The 23,903-nt window shown below is 45.9% G+C and overlaps 1 protein-coding gene across 2 annotated transcripts in view; it reads right to left on the reverse strand.

The window, feature by feature from the left end:
• The window catches only part of LOC146822077 (interferon-gamma-inducible GTPase 10-like), a 111,687-nt gene extending 88,237 nt beyond the window's left edge, over window positions 1-23,450 (reverse strand). The window contains exon 1 of one of the 2 annotated variants that reach the window (XM_085613173.1): window positions 23,315-23,450. The gene's annotated coding sequence lies outside the window, so the exon portion shown is untranslated. Of the gene's footprint in view, window positions 1-12,307; window positions 12,445-23,314 lie in introns of those variants that run through there. The other variant, XM_085613174.1, reaches the window with a different exon arrangement.
• Between the last annotated feature and the right edge of the window lie 453 nt (window positions 23,451-23,903).

Consider the following 23,903-nt stretch of genomic DNA (forward strand, 5'->3'; position numbering starts at 1 on the left):
GAAGTGAGGCATCTAGCTATCCCAGAGTGCTCTATTCTTCCCCCTCTCAAGATCTTGTGACGCCTCTCGACGTGTGGAGCTTGGTAGCCCACCCTAAGAGTGTGGCTGCCTGAAGTGTACACTTCCATATAGAAAATGGTTTAGCAACTGTTTTTCTTTTTTGCCCCAGCTGCCAGCCTGTCTACCTAAACAGCAGAGCAGCCACTCTCATGCCACTTGCCCTTCAAAGGCAGATTCCCCTTTGAAGCTTGCCTTTTGGGCCATTGTTTTGTGGCAGGACCAGGTAACACCTCCTCCAATGGCAGGCCTCTATTGTAACTTTTCCTGGGTGTCATTCACATGTCCCCCTCCGGTAGGCAGAAGGCTGTCTGCAATTCTAAACAGGTCCTGGAAACCTTGGGCAACCAAAGTGGTACCTTGCCCATCAGTGAGTGACATTAAATTCGATTTAACCATTAAATCAGAATTAAAACAATGATTTCTTTGAAGTACCCATCTCAGTGGTCCCAATCAGAGGTTAGCAGGGCTAAAGTGTCTGCCAGTAACTCTGTACTTGCCAATGGTACAACCCAGCCTCTCTTACAGTAACAGGCATTAGCATAGCCAATCGTTCTCGCCGTTGGCACCACATATGTTTTTAGCCAGAGCTACTGTTTTTGGCAATATGTTTACGCTATGTTGGCATTGTGGCTTCTGTGAAGTATGCTGAAAAGTTGTAATAAAAAAGTCTTATAAGCATTTTTGGTATCTTATATATAATAAAGAAGACTTTGTGTGCAACTGAACAACCCTGTTGAAAACGAATTAACATAAAAAACGTTTTCTAGTTTGGTTTGTCTGTGCACTGCTGGCAACTTTTTCCTCCTGTTCTAATGCGGGTTTGTTATAGTTTTGTTTAATATTGGGAGAGGTGGGGGTACATGAACAATGGGAGAATAGAGGTTAGGAAATAGTACCTGAATTACAACACAAGCAGCGAACGGACACTAGGGGATCATCAACAGATGCCAGATTCCGAGGGCAGATTGTGGTGGTGCTGAGTGATGTTTAGGTGGTGCTGTGTAGGCGGTGTGCTGGTGCAGGAGTGATGCTCAGTTAGTGCTGAATGATACTCAAGTGGTGCTGAGTGATGCTGAGGTGGTGGTGTGGAGGTGATACTCAGGTGATGCTGAGTGATACTGAGGTGCAGTTGCGTAATAAAACTAGAGGGGCTGCTGCAAGGTACATACAGGGGGCCCCCCACGCTCTGGACCCAGTTTGGAGAAGGCCTGGGATCTGCCAGTGTTAGTGGGGTCCCCCGGAGCTTGGGTCCTCCCGCACTGCAGGGGCAGTGGGGGCTTATGTTACGCCACTGCTGAGGTGGTATTGGGTGGTGCTGACTGATTCTGTGGTGCTGAGTTATGCTGAGGCGGTGGTGCTGCACGGTGCTCAGGTGGTGCTGAGTGATGCTGAGTTGGTACTGTGCTGTGGTGATGGTGAAGTGGTGCTGTGTAGGTGAAGAGGTGGAGCTGTGCTGGTGGTGGTGCACCGATGCAGAGGTGGTGCTGTACTGATGCTGAGATGGTGCTGTGCTGATGTTGAGGTGGTGCTGCACTCATGGTGGAAGAGGGCGACCCAGTATACCCTTGTGGGCTTGGGTAAATAGTTGTCAGGTAATACTGCCAATAAGGAATACATTTAAACTGTATTTAAATAAAGTTAACAATTACTTCATAGATGATCATCAATGACATCAACAAATAATGAAATCTTTAAAGTGCTGTATGGATATTCGAGAAAAGGAATTAAACAATACCAAACGGTTGTATTTCTTAGTTCATTATATTGTATTCAAAGAAACAAGATCACAACAAATCCTTACACTTAGATTTCCATAGTCATCAATGCCTATAAACCCATTACCAAAAATATATAACTGTCCTAAACATGGGATCAGAATTCTCCCAAAGCGGTTATTAACAAAACTAAAAGGAAAATGGGATAGGGCGTTGATGTTTCGGTCTCTTCTGAAGTGAATTTATGAGACCATCATCAAAACAAGATGGTTGAAATGAAGATCCAAGATCCCTTGCAGATAAGTTGCGGAATCTGTAAAATGCAATTATATTCAGGTCATGCCCTCCGCAGTGAAGGAATTAGATGCTAAGATCACTGTTGAGGAAGTGCAGGATGCACTTTAGGCAATGCCCGGTGTCAAGACTCCTGGGGCATATGGGTTCCCGGTGGCCTTCTTACAAGCCTATTCTAGTCAGCTCATACAGCCGTTGCTACAAGTGTATGAAGAGGCATTTGAGTTTAGAGTATTGCTACCATCAATGCGTGAGGGGGAAATTGTTATGCTTCTCAAGCCAGGGGGAAATTATTAAGACCCCTCCTCATACCAACCCCTGACGCTGATAAATTCAGACATAAAATACTGTGCAAAGTTTTGGCGGCTAGTTTGGCCCCTCACATGGTGCACTTGGTACACGTAGACCAATGTGGATTTATACCAACCCTTAACAAGGGCATGAACATCAGGCGGTTAAGGCACATTCTACATGTAGTACTGGAAAGAAATGAAGATCTAGCCTTGGTCTCCATAGATTTGGCGAAGGCCTTTGACTCGATGGACTGGGGGTATCTGTTGGAGGTGCTCAGGGTGGCTGGCTTTAGCCCCACGGTTCAGACGTTGGGTACAGATCCTGTACACAGCGCCTACTGCTAGAGTACGGATGGGGCACAGCAGGTCGAGCGAGTGGCCCCTGGGGAGGGGGATGTATCTGGGCTGCCTGCTCTCTCCACTACTGGTTGCACTGGCAATAGAGCCTCTGGCAATATGGATGTGCAGGGACTTGGTTCACTGGGGCATCAAAGTTGGCGAGACTTCTCACATCATATCTTTATATGCTGATGATGCTCTATTCTATGTCTCCATTCCACAGAAGTCGGTCCCAAAGCTGCTACAGGTGTTGGAACAGTTTGGTGGTTGCTCGGCGTTGCGGCTAAACAAAACAATATCATTGATTTTCCCCAAGCTTGCTTGGAGAGCTGTTCCACGAATTCTCTTCCCAGAGTGGGTTTACGCTGGGAAATGGGGCACTTCAGGTATCTGGGTGTGCAGGTCGCTGTTAAGGATTCACAGATATTGCAGCAGAACGCTAACAAGCTGATAGCTGCCTTAAAGGGGTAGGTGGGCTTCTGGAACACACTCCCAATTTCCCTAATGGGTAGGTTGGCGATAGCCAAGGTGATGGTGTTGCCCCATTGACTGTATATGTTACAGAATACCCTGTGTGCCATTCCCAGGCGACATTATTGGGCGCTAGACTCTGTACTGATAGACCTGTATTGGGCAGGCCGACGCAGCAGAGTGGCGCTCTCCACTCTCAATTGCACATATGATAGAGGTGGACTCATGGCACCTAGAATGGAGCACTATTATTACGTCGCCCAAGTACAGCACGGGGCAAGATGGTTTGCTGAGGAGAACAATTGGGGAAAAAAGGCTGCTCCGGGATAGAATGCAGATCACGGGCTTACCGGCCCTACTTTTGCAGGGCACTGGCACCTCTGTTATGGTGCCATACGTGGTCAGACAGACTGCGCACGTGTGGCAAATGTTTGCGGAGCGCATCTTGAAACACGCTCCATTTCATCTGGAGCTGTCAGTGTGGGATATTGCACCGTTTAGGGGTGTGATGTCCAATATGTCATTTCGGGGCTGGCAGGAGGGGGGCTGCAACACACTCGCGGATCTGTACCCGGGCAAGAGCTTTATTACATTCGAACAAGCATGTGATGTCTTTTAATTGGGGCAGGGACAATATATACAATATGCCGCTTTAGCTAATATATTTAAAGAAATATGGCACATGTACCCAGCGATCCCTCAGCTCACGCAGACACTGGACATCATACTCAAGTGCAGGACGGGAAGACGTATTGTTTCACTACTATATAGGGCCATGAGTGATCTACAGCTTTACAGCTCTACAGATTACAGCTCTACACTATCTACAGCTTTGCACCCCAACTAATCCCTGCCACTCCGGCAGCCCTACTTGAAGAGGACTACAGCACTCCTGAGAGAACACTGACCCACCATCACCCTCAAGGAAATCACCACTGCCTTGCGACCCATCCACTCGGGAGACCCTTTGGGCCACTGCCCACACTTCACTTCGAAAGAGGACTCAAGCCAATAAGCAATGTCCACACCCGACCCTCAAAGATTACTTTCACCAGAGACACCTTCCTGGACCCTTGGAAACCTGCCACCATTAAGCCACTTCGAATGAAACCCACATCAGCCTCACCAGCTAGCTACAGGCCAATCTTGCTACTACCCTACCCATGAAAGTCTTAAGCAAAACTCATTAGCAATAGACTAGCAAACCACCTGGAGGAAAATCACCTCCTGGACCCATCTCAATCAGATTCACCAAATCGTAGCACCAGCACTTCCCTCATCACCGCTACTGATGACATCCAGAACATAGTGGACAGAGGCTACACTGCAGTTCTCATCCTCCTTAATGCCTCTGCTGCTTTCAGCACTGTCTGCCACTCGATCCGCATCCATTACCACCACAAGTCAGGAATTTGCAGTGCAGCCCATTAATGGATCAGCTCCCTCCTCACAAGACGGACACAGAAAGACAGTCTCCCCCCAATTCCTCTAAACCAACAGAGCTGATCTGCAACGTCCCCCAGGGAACCCCAACAGAGCTGATCTGCAAAGTCCCCTCGGGAATTTCACTTTCACTCACCCCCACACTCTTCAATATCTTCATGGTCACACTCACTTACATAGTGAAAGCCTTTGGAATCAACATCATTTCATATTCCCATGACACACAACTCATCCTCGCCCTCTCTAAGTGCACCGGCAGCATTCAAGCAAAGTCCGTTGAGTGCATGTCAGAAGCCACCTTCTAGAGGAAATTAAACTGGCTCAAACTCAAGTCGAACACTACTTAGGTAGTTATCTTTGGGAAGAATTCAACTCTCTGGTTCCCATGGTGGCTAACAGAACTCAGACACACATCCACCTTTTCCAGCCAACAAGGAACTTGGGAATCTTGGTCAGCAGCAAACTATTGATGGTTTGCCAAGTCAACTTGGTCACCTCTTCCTGATGCCACACCCTCAAGACCCTCAGGAAAACCTTCAGATGGCTTACCCGCGACAACCGCCGAACAAGCGTACGAGCACTCGTCACAGCAAGCTAGACTATGCAAATGTACACTACGCCAGAATCTCTGCCCAAGTCACCAAGTGACTCTAGTTCATCCAGAATACAGCAGCCAGATTCACACTCAGCCTCCCTCCATGCACCCACATCTCCACCAAGCTCAGAAACCCACACTGGCTCCCCATACACCAGTGCACTCTATTCAAAATACTCTTTCACACACGCACACAGAGCACTACACAATTTAGGCTCCACCTACCTGAACAGCTGCATCACCTTCCACACACCCACCACACACCTCTGTCCAGCTAACCTGTTTATGACTGTCGCTTCCACATAGCTTGAGCAGGCGTTCTTGCCTTCTCGTACCTTGCTCCTAAAGCCTGGAACAAACTACTCCACCACACCAGAGCCACCAGCTCAACTCTGGATTTCAGGAAAAAAAACTGACAACGTGGCTCTTCACATAGGACCCATTCAGGGCAGTGACCTGACCATCATTAGTGCCAGGATACACCCAAGGGAGAAGTGTGCTTTACATAACATAAAGCACAACATAAGGTAACATAAGTAAAAACCAGATTCCAACTCTTAGTTGTAGCTTACTTGCCAGACCGTTCCCAAGGGCATGCAGTAGATAAAAGGGTAAGATTCTGACCCCCATTAGGAATGGTTGCTGGTGGCAGTAGGGCCCATGCCTGCAGACATCAGCTACAGTCTCCAAGAGGTGTCAATCATTTCCTGTAGCAGCTGTGTTCCCTTCCCGCTTCTGCTCCCTTCACAACACCATCAACTGCGCTGTCCAGGCGACTCCATTAAAGGGGGGCATTGAACCTACTCTTGGTGTTCTCCATATCCTGTGCAATAGGCCCTCAATATCTATCAAGCAGGCTCACTAAACAAATCTCAGTTCGTGACCTTAGGTCTAATGCGCTTGGGTTCTTGAAGACCCCTCGAATCCGCCTTGCCCGCTCAGGGGGGAGGTCCTTCTCATATCTCGCTCCTCGCTACTGGAATATGCTCCCCATTTCCATACGCTCCTGCCCCTCCCTCATCACCTTCAGGAAATAATTGAAAATCTTTCTGTTTTGATCACTTATGATCAGCTTTCGCTTCCCGCTGTCTCTCTTTTTTTTTCCTTAGTTTTCTACCAGGTATAGCGCCGAGATGCCCCAGGGTGAGTCGTGCGCTCTAGAAATAACCCTAACATAACATAACATAACAAGCTCCTCCAAAGTTCAAGGGGAGGACGAACAGAGGTTACTCCCCAGCAGGGTCCAAAGGAGATCACACTGTGGAAATCAGGAGGCTGGAGAGCCTCCGCACCAATTCATTGTTCCCACAGTGCCAAGTTGCCTTGAATTCACCCAGACAGATGAGAACAAGCATTTGCAATGCAATAGGTCTCGCATCACTAAAATGTTGAGCTATTGGTGTTAATAGTAATGCAACATCAATAGCGTAAACCTTCAGCAATGAGAGACCACTTGCATTTCAAATGTTTTTTTTTGTAATGCACGATGGAAAAAAAAAAAAAGACCTAACTAATTACCATGTCACGTGGCCTCGGCAGAAATACCATTCCTGCGAGTAGCAGGGTATTTCAGTGAGTTTTGTGAGTCGTTTTTTAAATAAAACCTTTGATAGTTTGTCCACAGGTGAATCATACCTCATACAGGAGCCTCTAGCTGAACTTAGTGTAATGGAGCCACGGTTTAATGGCTAAACTACAAGAAATTCTGATTTGTGGAGTAGAAAAAAAGATTGCCGTACTTTTTCCATTAATACGTGTGTTTGAGGGCAGAGTACATACATCGTGCGGGTGGTACTCAATTACGAACTGGTATTACCCTATTACATACATGTAATTGCATTTATATAGCGCTTACTACTTCCAACGAGGGGTTATACGTGGAAGGGTGCGCTGTTTTCCTGCATTTCTTTTTGAAATAGCAATTTCATTTTATTGAACAAGTTCCATGTTCCATGCGCGAGTGGCTCATCTAGAGCAGGTTTTTTCTTTCTATCTTGCATTATGGGACTTGCAGTAGTGACTCTACAATGGCATTGGCAGCACTACAAATCCCAGCCTGGAAAGAAAAACAATTTCCGTGAATGACCTTCTCGCGCCTGAAACTAGCACCCCGAGAGTTCTGCTGCTGTCAGCCTGACACCCCAATCTCCCACAGACCCGTACCCCAGACCTCTGAAAGTGTGCTTCTATTATGGGCTACAGAGAAGGTACACAGCACAGTAGCATCACTAACAGGAAATCACAAACTTCACTGCCACACAAAATCCTTCCTGTTTTTAGAAACAAGCGTACAGCACATCTACGTTGCCCAATAAACCTATATCTGTTGAAGATGTGTTCGACAACCTGCACACTCCACACTACATTGGGGCAACACCTTAAGGGCTTGCCCTGCCTCCGTGTGGCCTACAAGAAGCAGATTATGAGGAACTTGCGGTCCTAGACTCTCAGCTCCGTATAAGACCGAAGGCGATCTATCACCGCTGTATTTGGACAAGTGACCGGCATTATGCGACTTAACACTGCCCCCAAAAGATGAAAGTGGAGTTCGTGAAGGAGTCTGGACCCCAAAACAAGTCCGGGTTTCCAGAACATGCAGCTCCATGGGAAGAAGATGCAGGACAGCCCCCGCCTTTGTGTGCTCACAGTCCCAGGGCAAGCACACTGTCTGGGAGCGATCTAGGGGCGCCGTACAACTGTAAATGTTTTACCAGAGCCAGGCACATGTGAGCCGCAGCTGGCCGTTTTTATGAACAAAACAGGCGTCCTCCTTTTTTTAATGTTCACGTTTCAAGAGAAGGTTTGCCAATTTTGTAAATACCTGAACTTGACTATACCTCGCACTCAGCACACTTTATACCTAAAGGTTGTAGCTGCCATGCCTGCAGAGCTACGGCGCATAAGGGGAGTTGACAACTTTTTACACTGTATGAGGCTGCACTTGAAAAACAAGCAATGACTAGAAAGGGGAGGAGTGGTGAACACGGGGACGAAACGAGATGCGGGAGCTGCTGGTGGGCGTGCGGGGTTGCCACACCGAGACATGTGTTTTCAATCATCACACACGCAACAGTGCACGATAATTGAAACCACATGGCGGCGGTGCGGGTAACCGACACCAGTAGGCCGTGGGCGGAGCAATGCGCCCACCTTTGACCAATTGCGTGCTATCTTTGTTAAAAAGACGCACGCAAAGGCGAATGGCGTAGGACAAAAGAAAAAGTACACGTACGAGCGTGTTCGATTCCTAGGGTAGTTGTGAAACCCCCTACATGAGGTCTCTCGCTGTGCGAGCAATGCTGTGCACTGCAACGCTAGGCGCGAGACCTAACAACACGACGTGCCCATCAGTACTGCCCTATATAGTGAGTTTGCAGTGAGTCTGGCTACAAGCTTATGGCCCTCTGCATTTTCATGGTCTCTCAACTATCTCAAGGACCACTGCATCTAGGACTTCAAGTAGTACTTTTCACAGGTATGCGCTCTCAGCCCACCTATAGTAATTAACAGCTGCACTTCCTCTAAGGAACTCTTTTTCTGCCTGCGCCAAAGACTGCATGGGGCATATTTACTAGAAAATGTTGGAGCTAAGAGCAATGCCAAGTTTGGCAGCACCGCGTGCACCGTATTTACTACATACGACGCACCCCTATGTTTTCCCTAGTGCTAAAATTAGCTGCCTAAGTCATCGCATGCACCCTTGCAAGGGCACCTGGGTTACATGGAATGATTGCTTATGTGCAGGAAAGTGTCCCTTCCTGCACATAAACAACCCATAATGGCTATTTGCTACTTCTATGTGTGGTGCATTCTGCAGCACACATAAAAGTAACACATCGTCATTATTAAATGATTGTTTGTGTGCAGGAAAGTGTCACTTCCTGTACATAAACAACCCATAATGGCTATTTATTATTTTTATGTGTGGTGTATTCTGCAGCACACATAGTAGTAACTAGTCGTCATTATTAAATGATTGTTTATGTGCAGGATGGGACACCTTGCTGCACATAAACAATCATTAATGGTGTGTTGCCCTTACTATGTGTGCTACACAGGGAAAAAGCTAAAACTAGAAGATATAACAGTATTTCTCCTCGTTGCGCCATTCTAACCCCTGCTATTGCATGGAGTTAGTTTTTGGTGCTGTGTCAGATTTACACCTCCTTGTAAATCTGGGGTAGCCTCAAAAAGTAATGGCTGCGGCAGAAAGAGGCATATTTACAAGGTGGAGTTAAGCCATGCTATGTAGCTTAGCGCCACCTTGTAAATATTAACAAGCATTTGCAATGCAAATGGTCTTGCATTTGTTAGTGTTAGAGCTATTGGCATTGTAAATGACAAGGTGTTTTGGTTTGGAGTGGATGTATGTGGTTTGGAGTGGAATTATATGGGTTGAATTGAAATTGTCAGTTGAAGAATTGTGTGCTGTGTAGTGTATTTGTGTAGTGGAATTATGTGGCATGCTGAGAGATAAGGGTGAGAGCTGCTCAGAATAGATAGAGAGGGATAGGTAGTTTGTGCAGGAAGTGGTGAATGGACTCTAGATAAAGGTGGTGCTGAGTGATGCTGAGGTGGTGCTGAGTGATACTGAGGTGGTGCTGAGTGATGTTGAGGTGCGGGAAAAAGGGAAGGCGAGTTGTGAGCATGCCCTCCTGGTTTTGCCAGGAGATCTGTCAGATGTCAGTGAGCTTTGCTGCTTTTCTCTTCGGTTATTAAGAAGAAAATCCTTATTGCTCATGGCTATAGTAATTTTGAGTGTCAATGAGCTGCTCAGAACCTTAAAATAAGGCGTTCGAAACTATACATATGGCTAGCACTCGTTCCTGACTCGGCGACCCGGCTGTTTTTATCCTGCGCCCCGAACTTAGACGACTAACGGAATCAGCTAAACTTTTATTGATCGGCGGACTTGACGCGCCTGTTGAAATTTCTTATTGGAGCTACACTGTGGCGCTCCTCTTTTAATCCCTACATACTGCCTGGCCCTTTATATGATGAATGAGTTATGAGCCTGTTGTACTATTTATCCCTTGGAACTTATCTCCACGAGTCCTCGGAGGCCCTGACTCCCTCTATTAATAGAGGGTGATAGTAAGGCCACATACTCCAACAAGGTGCTATTTGTGTGTCCCACACGATTGTAACAACTACTGCCCTGACGAAGGTGTAGCTCCTTGTGGGCCCAACAGCGAAACGTGCGATGGCTCTTTTTGTCTCGTGTTTATCTGGATACCCCGTCTGCCTCTGACTGGGAGAACATGAGTCTTGGAACTGTCACTCCTTGGAATTGTTATTCCCTGAAGTCTGATTGTTTTAATTTATTTATGAACCAGTGTGTTTTGATCATATGTCTGTTGAATATATGAGTATGCTGTGGGAATGAATGCTAGTATGACTGCTTAATTTGGTGTGGGACCTATATATTTTCAGTTTGTGAAATAATTGTTCTTTATTGATTATTATCCTGATTCTTTGTATTAAAATAAATTGATACTGTGTACTTTACTTCCTCTTGTGTAATTATCTCATTGTCAGTCTCGGTGTGTGGTTGCATATTTAATCCTGACCCATCTTTGGGCTTACTTATATCCTTACGTTGTAGGCAGCTGGTATCTTTTGCTGATAGTGTGGTTCAATTTTCCCCTGCACCACCCGCCTACCCCTCCGTCCTTCAGGGGTCCCCCTTTACATTGGATAGAGGAAAAAGCATAACACAATACTATAAACAAGCAGCAAGCCATCAATGAATATGTTTTAGGAGTAAAGATGTGTGTACTACAGCTTATAATAAGTTGCAATCTGGTGAACGCTGTTTTGCTTTTAGAATACGATTTAAAAAAAATTGAAAAAAACAACATACAACCAACTGCACGGACTGGCTGAATGTGTCACACATGCATTGCTTTTACGTACAAAGGTTAAAGCGGAACTACAAGTCCTAGGGTGCAATGTGTTGTTGGTTAAAAACTAGCATTAGGCCAAGTTGGCAAAAATTTGGAGTGTTTGCTATTTTTATCTATTTTGACACATTTTTAACCCATCCACTTTCAAACCTGTCAACGTGGTACCAGTATTCGTTTTTTTCTCAGAAGGTATTTCGGACTGTGTTTTGTAATTTTAAAAATATATTATGACTGGTTAACAGGTACATGGCATTCAAGCATTTGCTGTCTGGTAGAGAGAAGAAAGATCCGAGTTTTAATCCCGGCATCACTATTTTGTGTGATCCTGGGCGAAGCACGCTTTCGCTATGCCAAAACAGTTATCTAGAAATGTGGGGTTCACTTTCACCCAAGTTGAGCGCTGATTTTAAGCGCTATCTAAAACATGCATCATTAAAAAGCCAAGACCACTGGGCAAGTTCTTTAAAAATGCAAAAACAACAGTTGATGGACAGAATGCAGAACAATGTCATACATTCACCCCAGTACAGAGATCTGGGCCTAAATCCATCGTATTTTTTGCTCACCATGCCATTCCAGTTTGAACCCAGCCATATGCAAATCAGTCTTGACCCTGTGCCCCATGGGAACAGTCCAGCCCGAACTGCCAAGCCAGGTCCTCCCTGGACTGGAATCAAGCATCCTAGGACCGGTTTCGGGCTTTCAGCCCTCGTCAGCCAGGATAGCTTGATTCCAGTGGCATGGAGAGCAAGGGACTCAACGTCTGAGCATACCCTTCCCACTCGGGGTGACAAATGCAAAAACAACAATTGATGGACAGAATGCAGAACAATGTCATACATTCACCCCAGTACAGAGATCTGGGCCTAAATCCATCGTATTTTTTGCTCACCATGCCATTCCAGTTTGAACCCAGCCATATGCAAATCAGTCTTGACCCTGTGCCTCATGGGAACAGTCCAGCCCAAACTGCCAAGCCAGGTCCTCTTTGGAATGGAACCAAGCATCATAGGACCGGTTTCGGGGTTTCACCCCTCTTCAGCCAGGATAGCTTGATTCCAGTGGCATGGAGAGCACGGGGCTCACGTCTGAGCATACCCGTCCCACTCGGGGTGACAAATGCAAAAACTACAATTCTGTCCATCAATTGTTGTTTTTGCAAGTTCTTTAAAATACAAAAATATCTCTTACCTGTGAGAGCCAGGGGAAGAGCAGGTACGAATAGAACTCCAAACACGTTCCAGGGAGCTTTGGGGACCCCAGCGATGAGGAGGATGAAAGGAGGAGCGGATTTTAGCAGAGCGGGAGAGGTTCTGCTCCTGTGCCTGGGCTGCACGTGCACTCTCTGCCTGTATTATCCTGTGCTCCCACAGCTGTGCATGTTGCAGAAGGAGATGTTAAAGGAAAAGCAGCCAGGCAGAGGCATTCATGACAAGTATGTTTATTTAAATTGATGGGGTAATCCGTATTAGCAGCGCCAACATGTCGGGAAGCATCTCCAAATGAGGAAAGAAGAAGTAATGTGCCACTCCTAACGCGCGTTCTGCCAGTGACACAGGACATTTGCAATGTGTCTTTACCAGACAACATGCAGTCAGCCAAGAAACAATGTGCCCTTCACTAGCAACACTAGCGCATATAAAGACATCTTTGCTGAGTCCCACACTGTCTAAACATAAAGCAACGTGCCCCCCCCCCCTATAGTCACCATATCCAGCAAACCAAAAGTGATGGCGCTCCCTTTAAGGGAATTATGGTACACTCCTGGTGACTCTTCCTTCGGGCACAAATCTCACAAAAGATAAATAAAAAGATAAAGGTACTCAAGCAGCGTGCGTATCACTGCTTGTTCCTGCGGCTATACTCCATGGGAATTAACTTGTGAGAAAAGGTGGGACATGCACCAACCATTAGTCATTTGCAGGCTACCCTTTTTGAATGACACAGACAAAAGCCAATCCAAAGGGGTGGGAGGAGTCAGACCCCACAAAGTACATACAACAGATTGCCTGATAGCGCAACCTCTGTCTAAGCTGTGCCTTAAAATGGCGCTACACCACCGGAGCGTCTAAAAAAAGTTATGCTCCGGTGGTGATGGGGGTTTGTAAATATGCCCCTAAATCTGGTAAAAGGGCATGTAGCTCTTTAAAGACTTCTCCGTGTATACTGAGTGGCAGTGCAGGAAAAAAGAATAGGAACCTGAGCAGCACTATCATCTTAGATATAGCTATGCGACCCATTGGAGATAAAGTCAGAGTGTTCGAGAAAGAGACTGACTTGCACATCGCCACCACAAACTTGCCAATGGTGCCCGCCATAAAAGGATCCTCGGTGCAGTACATTTGCTGGCTGTGGTGTTTGAAAAATCATATCTTACACCTCTTCTAAAGAGGCTTTCTGGGTCCATACGTCATTCTAATCATTCACCAAGAATTAACCTGCATCACTACAACCAATCCTCCCACTTTTAAGATAACTACCACCACTACCGCATCAACTGCTGCTAATGCTACTACCGTCACCACCATTACCAACATCACTCCTAATTACACCATCACATCTACTACTACTACCACCACCAACACAATGCACACTACTACCACAATCAGCACTACTAGCACCACTAACCACCATCAGTACCTCCATGCTACCCCATCACTACAAGCGCCACCATGACGACTGATACCACTACTAACTCCCTTAATGTCACCACCAACACCTCTGCTACTAGCTGCATCTACACTACTACCACTATTGCAGAAACCAGCACTGCTTTTACCAACTATCACCATTCCAACAACCTCCATCACCACTGCTGCACAGCCAAAAATATCACCAATAAATCCTCTACTACCACCATCTGTACTACTAGGACCACTACCACCACCCCTTCTCTTACCATATACTACCACTATTTGCAGCCATCGTCACCACTATCACCAACAGTGCTACGACCGTTCCTACCACCACCTTCATGATCTCATGTGAGTGTTTGACAGTAACGTAGGTTTGTGTGTGAGAGACATATTGCGTGTGGTTTCAGTATACTGAAAAGAACCAGACCTACTGGATTTGCTTATGCTTGTTATGTTTTGTGTCTCCAATACCGGACAGGGAAAAAACAAAAGACAAGTTGGAAACAGGGTGACTAACTAATTCTATGTCTTCACCGACATTGTTCCATTCCTAGCATTTCAATCTACTGATCATTGTTATCAGGTGGGCGCCTAATTAAATCAATAGAAGCAAATCAAGACTACAGTACCCAGAATGCACAATGCTGTTACATGGAGGCCCATTGATGGAACAGCACTAGTGATCAGCCGACATTGAGTGATGCGGCCATCCTAGCGGGAGGAAAGGTCCCAGTGTGTCAGGGGCACTGCTTTTGTTCTCCAAAACACAAGCCTTGCTTTTGAGTTTTGAAAATTAAAAAAATACTACAGGTCCCATGGCGGACGGACCAGCATTCTGTTTTTTGTTGACATTGCTCCAGCCATAACAGCAAGGCCACTGTCGACAACAAGCATTTGCAATGCAATAGGTCTCGCATTTATGCAAGTTTGAGCTATTGGCATTGTAAATAACAATGGCTTTTATTTATGTTTTGGTTTTTAAAACAGAAATAAAAGACATTGTCATTTACAATGCCAATAGCTTCAATTTGCGTAAATGAGAGACCTATTGTATTGCAAATGCTTGTTTCATCCCAGCTACTTGGCACTGCCCTGCATGGGAATTCCTACCTGGAGAATGACAATGCTGTCCAGAACTGCCCATTCCTTCCTGACTTCAGTGACCTTGCATGGCCTCCACTTTTACCCTTACTTTATCAGTACCACAGAATCGGTACTTCGAGGTTATTTTTTGCCCAAATATTCTTCTGGGGGGGGGGCAGTTCCATGGATTTACAACACAGTCAGTAAATCAAGGCCATTACACCACAAGTCTTTGCTCATAGGAAGGACCACTGGAATAACGCAATATTGTGGCCGCTGCGTTCTCTGAGTATTTACATATTTTCCACACTTGCCGCATGATTCAGATCTTCTGTATCAGTTGCGGACATTGATTCTAGCGCAGATGGATCAAAAGAGGCTTTAAAAAGCATCACCCGTGGCGCCCCTTGGGGGGGGGGGGGGGGGGGCAACGCTTTGCAAAGATTAACTGTCACCATTTTGTTGCTGACAGCTGTATTCGGGTGTTAGAGTGCTGCTAATGAGGAGAAACGTTTGCCCAGACAGTACAGTACGCTGCATCATTGCACCTCTTCTGTGTCTGATTACGTTTGTACCTCTCCAGTCCCTGCAGAACCTATTCTGACCTGGTTCTCAGGCTCCACAGCAGCTTGCTGACCTGGTTCTTTGGCTCTAGAGTAGCTCTGCTAGCCTGGCTCTCTGGGTCTACAATGGCTTTGCTGCTCTGGTTCCCTTGCTCTAGAGCAGCTCTGCTGACCTGGTTTCTCTGGCTCTACAGCAGCTCTGCTGACCTGGTTCTCTGGCTCTAGAGTAGCTCTGCTGGCCTGGTTCAATGGCTCTAGACCGGCGCTGCTGACCTGGGTCTCTGGCTCTACAGTAGCTCTGCTGACCTGGCTCTCTGGGTCTACAGTGGCTTTGCTGCTCTGGTTCTCTGGCTCTAGAGCAGCTCTGCGGACCTGGTTCTATGGCTCTAGAGCAGCTCTGCTGACCTGGTTCTCTGGCTCTACAACGGCTCTGCTGACCTGGTTCTCTGGCTCTACAACGGCTCTGCTGACCTGGTGGTTCTTAGGCTCTACAGCAGCTTGCTGACCTGGTTCTCTGGCTCTAGAGTGGCTCTGCTGACCTGGCTCTCTGGGTCAACAGTGGCTTTGCTGCTCTAGTTCCCTGGCTCTAGAGCAGCTCTGCTGACCTGGTTCTATGGCTCTAGAGCAGCTCTGCTGAACTGGTTCTCTGGCTCTAGAGCAGCTCTGCTGACCTGGTTCTCTGGCTTTACAGCAGCTCTGCTGACCTGGTTCTCTGGCTCTACAACGGCTTTGCTGACCTGGTGCTCTGGCTCTACAACGGCTTTGCTGACCTGGTTCTCTGGCTCGAGAGTGGCTCTGCTGGCCTGGTTCTCTGGCTCTAGAGCGTCTCTACTGACCTGATTTTCTGGCTCTAGAGCGTCTCTGCTGACCTGGTTCTCTGGCTCTAGAGCGGCTCTGCTGACCTGGTTCTCTGGCTCTAGAGCGGCTCTGCTGAACTGGTTCTATGGCTCTACAGCAGCTCTGCTGACCTGGTTCTCTGGCTCTAGAGTGGCTCTGCTGACCTGGTTCTATGGCTCTACAGCGGCTCTGCTGACCTGGGTCTCAGGCTCAACACAACGGCTCTGCTGACCTGGTTCTCTGGCTCTACAGCAGCTCTGCTGACCTGGTTCTATGGCTCCACAGCAGCTCTGCTGACCTGGTTCTCTGGCTCTATAGCATGTCTGCTGGGCCTGGTTCTCTGGCTCTAGAGCAACTTTGCTGACCTGGTTCTCTGGCTGTAGAGTGGCTCTGACGACCTGGTTCTCTGGCTCTACAACGGCTCTGCTGAACAGGTTCTCAGGCTCTAGAGTGGCTCTGCTGACCTGGTTCTCTGACTCTACAGAAGCACTGCTGACCTGGTTCTCTGGCTCTACAGCAGCTCTGCTGACCTGGTTCTCTGGCTCTACAGCAGCTCAGCTGATATGTTTTTTTGGCTCTACAGCAGCTCTGCTGACCTGGTTCTCTGGCTCTACAACAGCCTTGCTGACCTGGTTCTCTGGCTCTACAGCGGTTCTGCTAACCTGGTTCTCTGGCTCTACAGCAGCTCTGCTGACCTGGTTCTCTGGCTCTACAGCGGCTCTGCTGACCTGATTTTCTGGCTCTAGAGTGGCTCTGCTGGCCTGGTTCTCTGGCTCTAGAGCGGCTCTGCTGAGCTTGTTCTCTGGCTCTAGAGCGGCTCTGCTGACCAGGTTCTCTGGCTCTAGAGCAGCTCTGCTGACCTGGTTCTATATATACCCATTTACTGTCTGACTTGTACAAACGAAAACCTGGATTTGCGGTTTTCCTGCTTAAATTGTGTGTTCTTAGGCAAATTTTTAAAGATTTTATTTCACAAAACTCCCTTCTCTTCATTATGAGGTAAGAAAGCACTTTCAAATATCTGAGTTCAGAATACCATTCATTCACAGACTATAAAGCTGCTCTAGGTAGAATAATGTGGGTCAATTAGAGGGTTTACATGACAACTCTCTTGCCTCTTAGTTCACTGATGGTTCATGTTTAAAAGTTCTCTCTCTATGGTACTATAATGTGACGTATTAATGTCTAAGATTCCACATATTAAAGAAAGACACCGGTTTCTTTTAGGTCTCGCCTACGCAGCGCGCATGCGTTGCATAGGAAAAAGACCTTTAGCAATCGATTCCCTTTTTCTGCCCATTTAAAGCAATGCAACGCGTGCACGTTTGGAGATTCCATTTTGGGAGCGAGCAATGGTTCCTGCTCGCTCCCACAAAGGAAACCAGCACAGGCCCCCTCCTCTCTCTCCTCCCCCTGCTGCCTCCTTTCAGCACGAGGTGCGCAAGCTTGTTATTGCTGGATGCTGGCAGCGCCTCGGACTCTCAGATTCCTCGGAAGGCCCAGACTCCTAGCTGTGGAAGCACCAGAGTGTTTGCCCTGCAGAACATCCAAAGATTTGCAAAACCTTACATGCCCTTTCGTGCCCAAAGCACTGCTAGCCTTAATTTCAAAGGGCAAATTCATATTTTGAATTAAAAAATGGTATTAAAGAATCCATGTCTAGGGCATGGAGCCTCCAGTCCCATTGGAGGTCCAAATTCCATCCCTCTTTCCATCCTCTGGGGGAGATTGTGGGACTGAATGGTAATCCGAAAATTTGAGCGTTGTCTTTTTGGTGTCAGGGAGGTGAATGTCCATGTAACCTCTTCAATCGAAAGTAAAATCTCTAGAAATATTTCCCAGTGCAACAAGGGGCTTTGCAAGCTTCTATGAGCCCTGCAAGTGCACAGATGGCACTGAAGTATGGCGCTGTTTGTTTAACGTACACACAAACACATTAAGAAGCATAGAAATATAGACTATGATACCAGATGAGGAACCCCACCACAGAGCCTGCACATTTATTTTCTTGGCAGAAATAGACTAGTGCTCACAGACCCATCTAGTTTAGTATCCACAAGCCCATCCCGTCCATGCATTTCCTTCAAACAACAGCTTCCTGGCAACATTAACGCAAGAATAGTTGAGGAAAAAGCAAAATGACATTTTGCTGCTTGGGCACTCTTACCTGACATCAATGCATTTTCGGAGGCCATTTCTAGTAACCTGGTGCCCTTTTGTTGCCATTTGTGGCTGCGCTGTAAGACAGCGCAGAGGCCTGAACAGTACACTGGTCCTGCTCTCAGACACATTCACTCTGACAATTTTCTGCTTACAGACCCTCCCCCCACACACACATCATACAGTTTACTTTTCAGATGAAACTTAAATTGTTATCCTGACTAACCCCTTCCTGCAAGTTAGGAAGCAGGCCTGAATACAGGCTGCCTATTTCTTGCAAATATGAACTCCTATACGCCTCCTGTTCCCAGCTCATAAGTACCCCAGACTCAACAAGTCTGCTAGTTACTCTACCCATCCCATACAAATATGGACCCAGGGCTCATCCCTTGTGCCTTTGCTTTGGGCAGTACTCTTTCCTTCATCAGCTTTTTCAGTCTTTGGCCATGATCAGATCTCCTGTTTGTCGAAAAAGAAGTGATAGATCTACCCTGCTGTCCATGCTCATGCAGCCGTGTCCTGAAGAAGGCACCTGAAGGGAGCTCACTTTTTTCTTTGCTATCCCTTTAAGCTGCAACTCAATGAGATTGAAACAAACTGGAAGTACCGATGGGCAACATTTTAATTATGTGAATAATGTCTGATGAAGGCTCTAATTATTGGACTACCTGTGGGTGGCGGAGTTTCCTACTTTTCATAGATGTATGTATCAGGAAGCTAGGCTGGAAATATAACTTATCGCTTAAGACTCAGAAATTGCAGAGGAGCAGTAGTCAAAACCTGCACACACTGAGTCCATCTAGGGGAAGGAATGGCTGGCAGTCATTGAAATGTGTCAGCGCTGTCTTGAGAGAGGCTTTGGATTCATGATGAGCGCACTACGCAATAGCATCCCATCAACAAACTACATTTCCCAGCTGGCCATGAACTCCCCATGTCATGAAAAAAAGATCACTAGGGGAGTACAGGGAGCAGCTTCTGATCAACTTGCTTAGTAGGGGACTTCAGAGGCTACAACTCCTGTAAGTCGAAATATAAAAAAAATACATGTTGTTGTGGAGTTGGTGGACCCTGAGGCAACGCTTGAGGATATTAGAGTGTCTCCTAGGCCCACAAACACTCTCTATGTTAGGCCCCATCCCAGTTCCATGAACACTATTACCACAATCAGCACTAGCTCTGGGTCCATGAACCTATACAGGTTTGTGGGTCCTTACACTACCTATCGCTGAGATTGTGGACCAGGTACTTGATCTAGAGACTTGAGAGATGTCCAACAAGGGCCCACAAGTTTTTGTGTGGTTCCACAATCCGAAAGTAGGGTCTGAACACCCCAAAACAAGAAAACTAAAGATAAAAAGGATGGCAGCTTCTATTTGAATGCTGAAAGGCCAAGAGTGGATAGACTGCCTGCAGCAGCCTGGGGCCCTTCTGCCAACCCCTGCCATGAACAGCCTTCGAGAATTGGCCACCAATGGTAAGTTGAGAGCAGAGCTAGGCCAAAGGCCAGAACCATAGCTAACCCCTGTCGCACACGGCCAAAAGCTGTTCCCATTGGAGGTTGAAAGCCCAGAGCCAAAGGCCTTGCGCAGTGGGGTAGGGTAAGATAGGCCTAAAAAACATGAGTCACCGAAAAACAACAGTTAAGTGAATTTATGGTCAGTTTTGGTCATAACAGCGTAAAACGTGTTAAAGAAAACCTAGGAAATTCACCTAAAATTTGCAGTTAAAATGCAGTTTTGGTTACGAATTAAAAGTGCATAAAACATTGAAATTTGCAAGTTGCTGTTAACTATGTAATCCATAATTCACACAACTGCCATGAAAACCATAACTCACACTCCAAATGCAATGCTTGTGACCTCACACTATTTATACCAACAACTAAAAGCATAACATAATTAAGTCACAATAATACTCAAACCAATACATAATACTACATTCACAGGATTAAGGGTAATGTATTCTGTAACCTTGTCTGTAGGATTATTTATGACAAGGGTGGGGTTATTAGTGTTGCCTTTATTGTGCACATTATGGTTCCCATGAATGAATTACTAATTTAGCAGCTGGTGATATATTCATAACAATTTGCATGCTCTTTATTCCACTGTATATGCGAGGGCCCTTAACTCTTTGTGGGAGAGGGCAGGTCTTAGTAGGTTGTTACATGTTTGACACATATGCCATAACAGCACCTGAGTCTATTTTGTGTGCAAGGCACTAGAATGACCACTCCATCTCTTGCCATTAATTTCAGCTAAGCTACTGAGAATTATCACGCTGTTTGGAGAAAAGCTTGTGCTGGTATGCTAGTAAGGCACAGATTTACAAAATGTTCATGCAAAGAAGTGCAGCAATCAAATTTGGTGTGCGGTGCGCTGTGTTGTGCAAGGTCCAAAAAACAACATAGAGTTGTATCTACTATGGTCTGCTACTGCTCTCCTGCCCTGCACTGGCAGTCTATTTAGGCTGCCTTGCGCCACCCACAATCTTGCACCATGGTGCAGAGGTGAGTGTGCACTGTCTAGAATGGAATTTTTACTGGAAGCATGCTCTTCGAGTACAATTTCTATCAGTGCTTAATTTGAGCTGGTGGTTTCTGGTGTTCGGCACCAGGACTTAACTGTCAACACAGGCACTTATGACAGTCCGCCACATGGTGGTGCTCTTTGTCTAATTTAGAAACAAACACAACAGTTGTTTATTAATTCAATATACATTAAAAAGTATTAATAGCTGCTGCCCAAGCCATTCTTATCGCTTTGGGGGCCTGGAATAGTCTGTATTGTCTCACTTGTAGGAGTGTGATGGTTAGTAATTGGTACTGTCATTGGGAGCGCTGACAGGGGCAATGAGTGGCGCAAGCTACAACGGCCTACTGATGAGGGCCCTGAAACATTATTTTACACATTAAGCACTGATTTCTCTGCTTAAACACATTTCAGAAACAATTTCACTCTTTACAATTGTGCTGTGCACTTTACCACACATTAAATGAGGTGTCTGTTTGATAACATTTTCACTTGTTAAAGCCTGCTTCAACAAGGGATTAGATTTTAATGCAATGCCCGGTTTGGCTAGCGTAGTAGATTGGGCGTTGGAGTAAAGCCTATGTGTGCCTGCACCGATCCATACATGTGATGCCCCTGTGATGCTCTCTTGACACCCAGCAGTGCACGTTTTATGCTGAGAAAAATGAGCCTATATCCAGCTCAAAATACATTTTGCATTGGAAAGTAAATACAAATCCTTCAATTTGCATTGCTTTGCATCACTTTATGAAGGCACAAAACCTTAGTAAATGTGGGCTTAAGTGTGTGACATAGAAGCATTTACATCTGTATTGTGTGTTTGGTGCCACACTGTTCACTCTTCTGCTCACAGCTTACCTCAACTTGCACCTTCAGTAAGCTTATTGCTTCATGCCCCTGGTGTTTCTGAGGAGTTTGCTGACACACAGGTTCCAAATAGGCCTGGGTGAAATTTAAATTACAATGGTGTGATTTGCGTCAATTCGGTAATTTCGTATGATGCTTCGTATGCAAAATTTCTAAAATTGCACCATTTGTATAATTAGGCGCAATTCACAGTAAAAATTTGGCATGAACGGCATAGTTCACTGAAAAAGTTTACCACAAGTGCATTGAAGCAACATAATTCCGTTGGTTGTTGTTCGCAGCCCTTTTATTTTATGTGTCCTCGTGCCAAAAATTGATTTGCACTTCGAGGAATTATGTATAATGACCCGTGATTTACTTAAATTACGCATAGTTGCGCAAAAGCGAATGACTCGAATTTTGTACACGCGTAGTTGTATATCTCAACCACCACTCTACATCCTCCTCTTCATCAACAGACGTCCCAGCATCAACCCGAGCAGCCTCCGTGTTGCCATTGGCAGACAGATCTGCACTCTGGTTTAAGAGGAACATTAGGGCAAATACAGCATTCCAGTCTCGAGATAGGGGAAAATCAACATCTCCCGCAGCTCTACTTAATCGGCACTGAACGAACAAGACATTTCAAAACATCCAACATCTCAAGTACGTTGTAGTCTTCATTTCCGCACATCAATGGCAGAAACAGCAAATAAGATTATGTAGTGAACGAAAATGAATTTACAAAATCAGTTTTAAATAAATGCACCCTACAAATAGGGGGGAAACGTCAACTGTTATCATGAAAGAAACTAAACCTCCAAAACAGAAAAATTTGTCACTTGAAAAGAAAAAAAACTTAACCTCTTAAAAGCTGACACAAAACAACACCCCAAAACAGGAAAAAATATTTGAAATTAACAAAAAAGTACAAAAAAGTGTAAAAAGTCGTATCTTAATACATCAAATTTACCTTAGAAAGAAAAACAAGCATTGGCATAGCCAAGAGGTCTCGCCTTTGGGACCTTATAAGTGTTTAACCATGCAACAATTGATGTTGTTGCACCAAGGATATTGTGCTGCATAACTAAATACTTATAAGGTCCCAAAGGCAAGACCTATTGGCTATGCCAGTGCTTGTTTATTTGGAAGATGCTTTATCATATTTTGTGAATTCTTGGTGTATGATTTACATTGCGAAGCTGTTCAGGGCTCGGCTCGTGCAAGGCTCAAAGAGCCGAGCCAGACCGTTTGCTCGGCTCAGGCATGGTCCCCATACTATTGTGTTGGTGGCTCTCACACTTCTATTTCAGATAGGCAGGAAGAAGCGTACACATGCTACAAATCATTGTCGGGTGAGTAAACCAAGCACCAGGAAAGAAATCCTACCACCAAGCTTACGACCCCTCAAGAACAAATAAAAGTATCAAACATATACCGAGGACTGCGCCCGACTTGATTCCTCCGAGTGCATGCCCAAACAAATAGAGGGAAAAACTGAAATGTGATCATTCCAATCTATTGTTGACATAAACTCACCTTCCTTTGGATTAGTTGCTTGCTCGGAACGGAGACTGCGGCATGTTTCTCATGTTCACGACAAAGTGCCTCCTCTCAACCAGATGTGCGCCGCTAGGACCAGAACCCAGCGGTAGTTTCACTTTCCATATCCGAGAAGGGAAACTTCCTCACGTCACGTGACTCAGACTTCGTGACGTCAGCACAGGGTGCCGAGGGCTGCTTCTGCACCTCTGCTCCAGGCGCTCACTGAGCGGAAGTGTGTGCTTCTTTCCTCCCCGGGGCGAGGTGAGACTCTGCCGTCACCTTTTAGCGCCATAACGCAGTTTACTGGTTCCTTTGTCAAATTCCGAGTCAAACTTTAATCATGTCGACCTCAGTAAATGGGTAACCTTAGGTTAACTTTGCAGAATAATACCACTAATAAGTAAAGTACAAATTATAATCATGCAGAATTTATACGTTGTCTGTCTGTTTATGGGAGGCATTTCTATATATATATATATGATGCCTGTGTGTGTGGCATTTTCACAAGTGGCACATCATTGCAAATGTATTTATTTTCTGACCTGAAGCAGAGAAACAAACACTAGCTGTATACTATTGCACC

Source organism: Triturus cristatus, chromosome 6 (genome assembly GCF_964204655.1).
Source record: "Triturus cristatus chromosome 6, aTriCri1.1, whole genome shotgun sequence".
In the NCBI taxonomy this organism is placed as follows: Eukaryota; Metazoa; Chordata; class Amphibia; order Caudata; family Salamandridae; genus Triturus; species Triturus cristatus.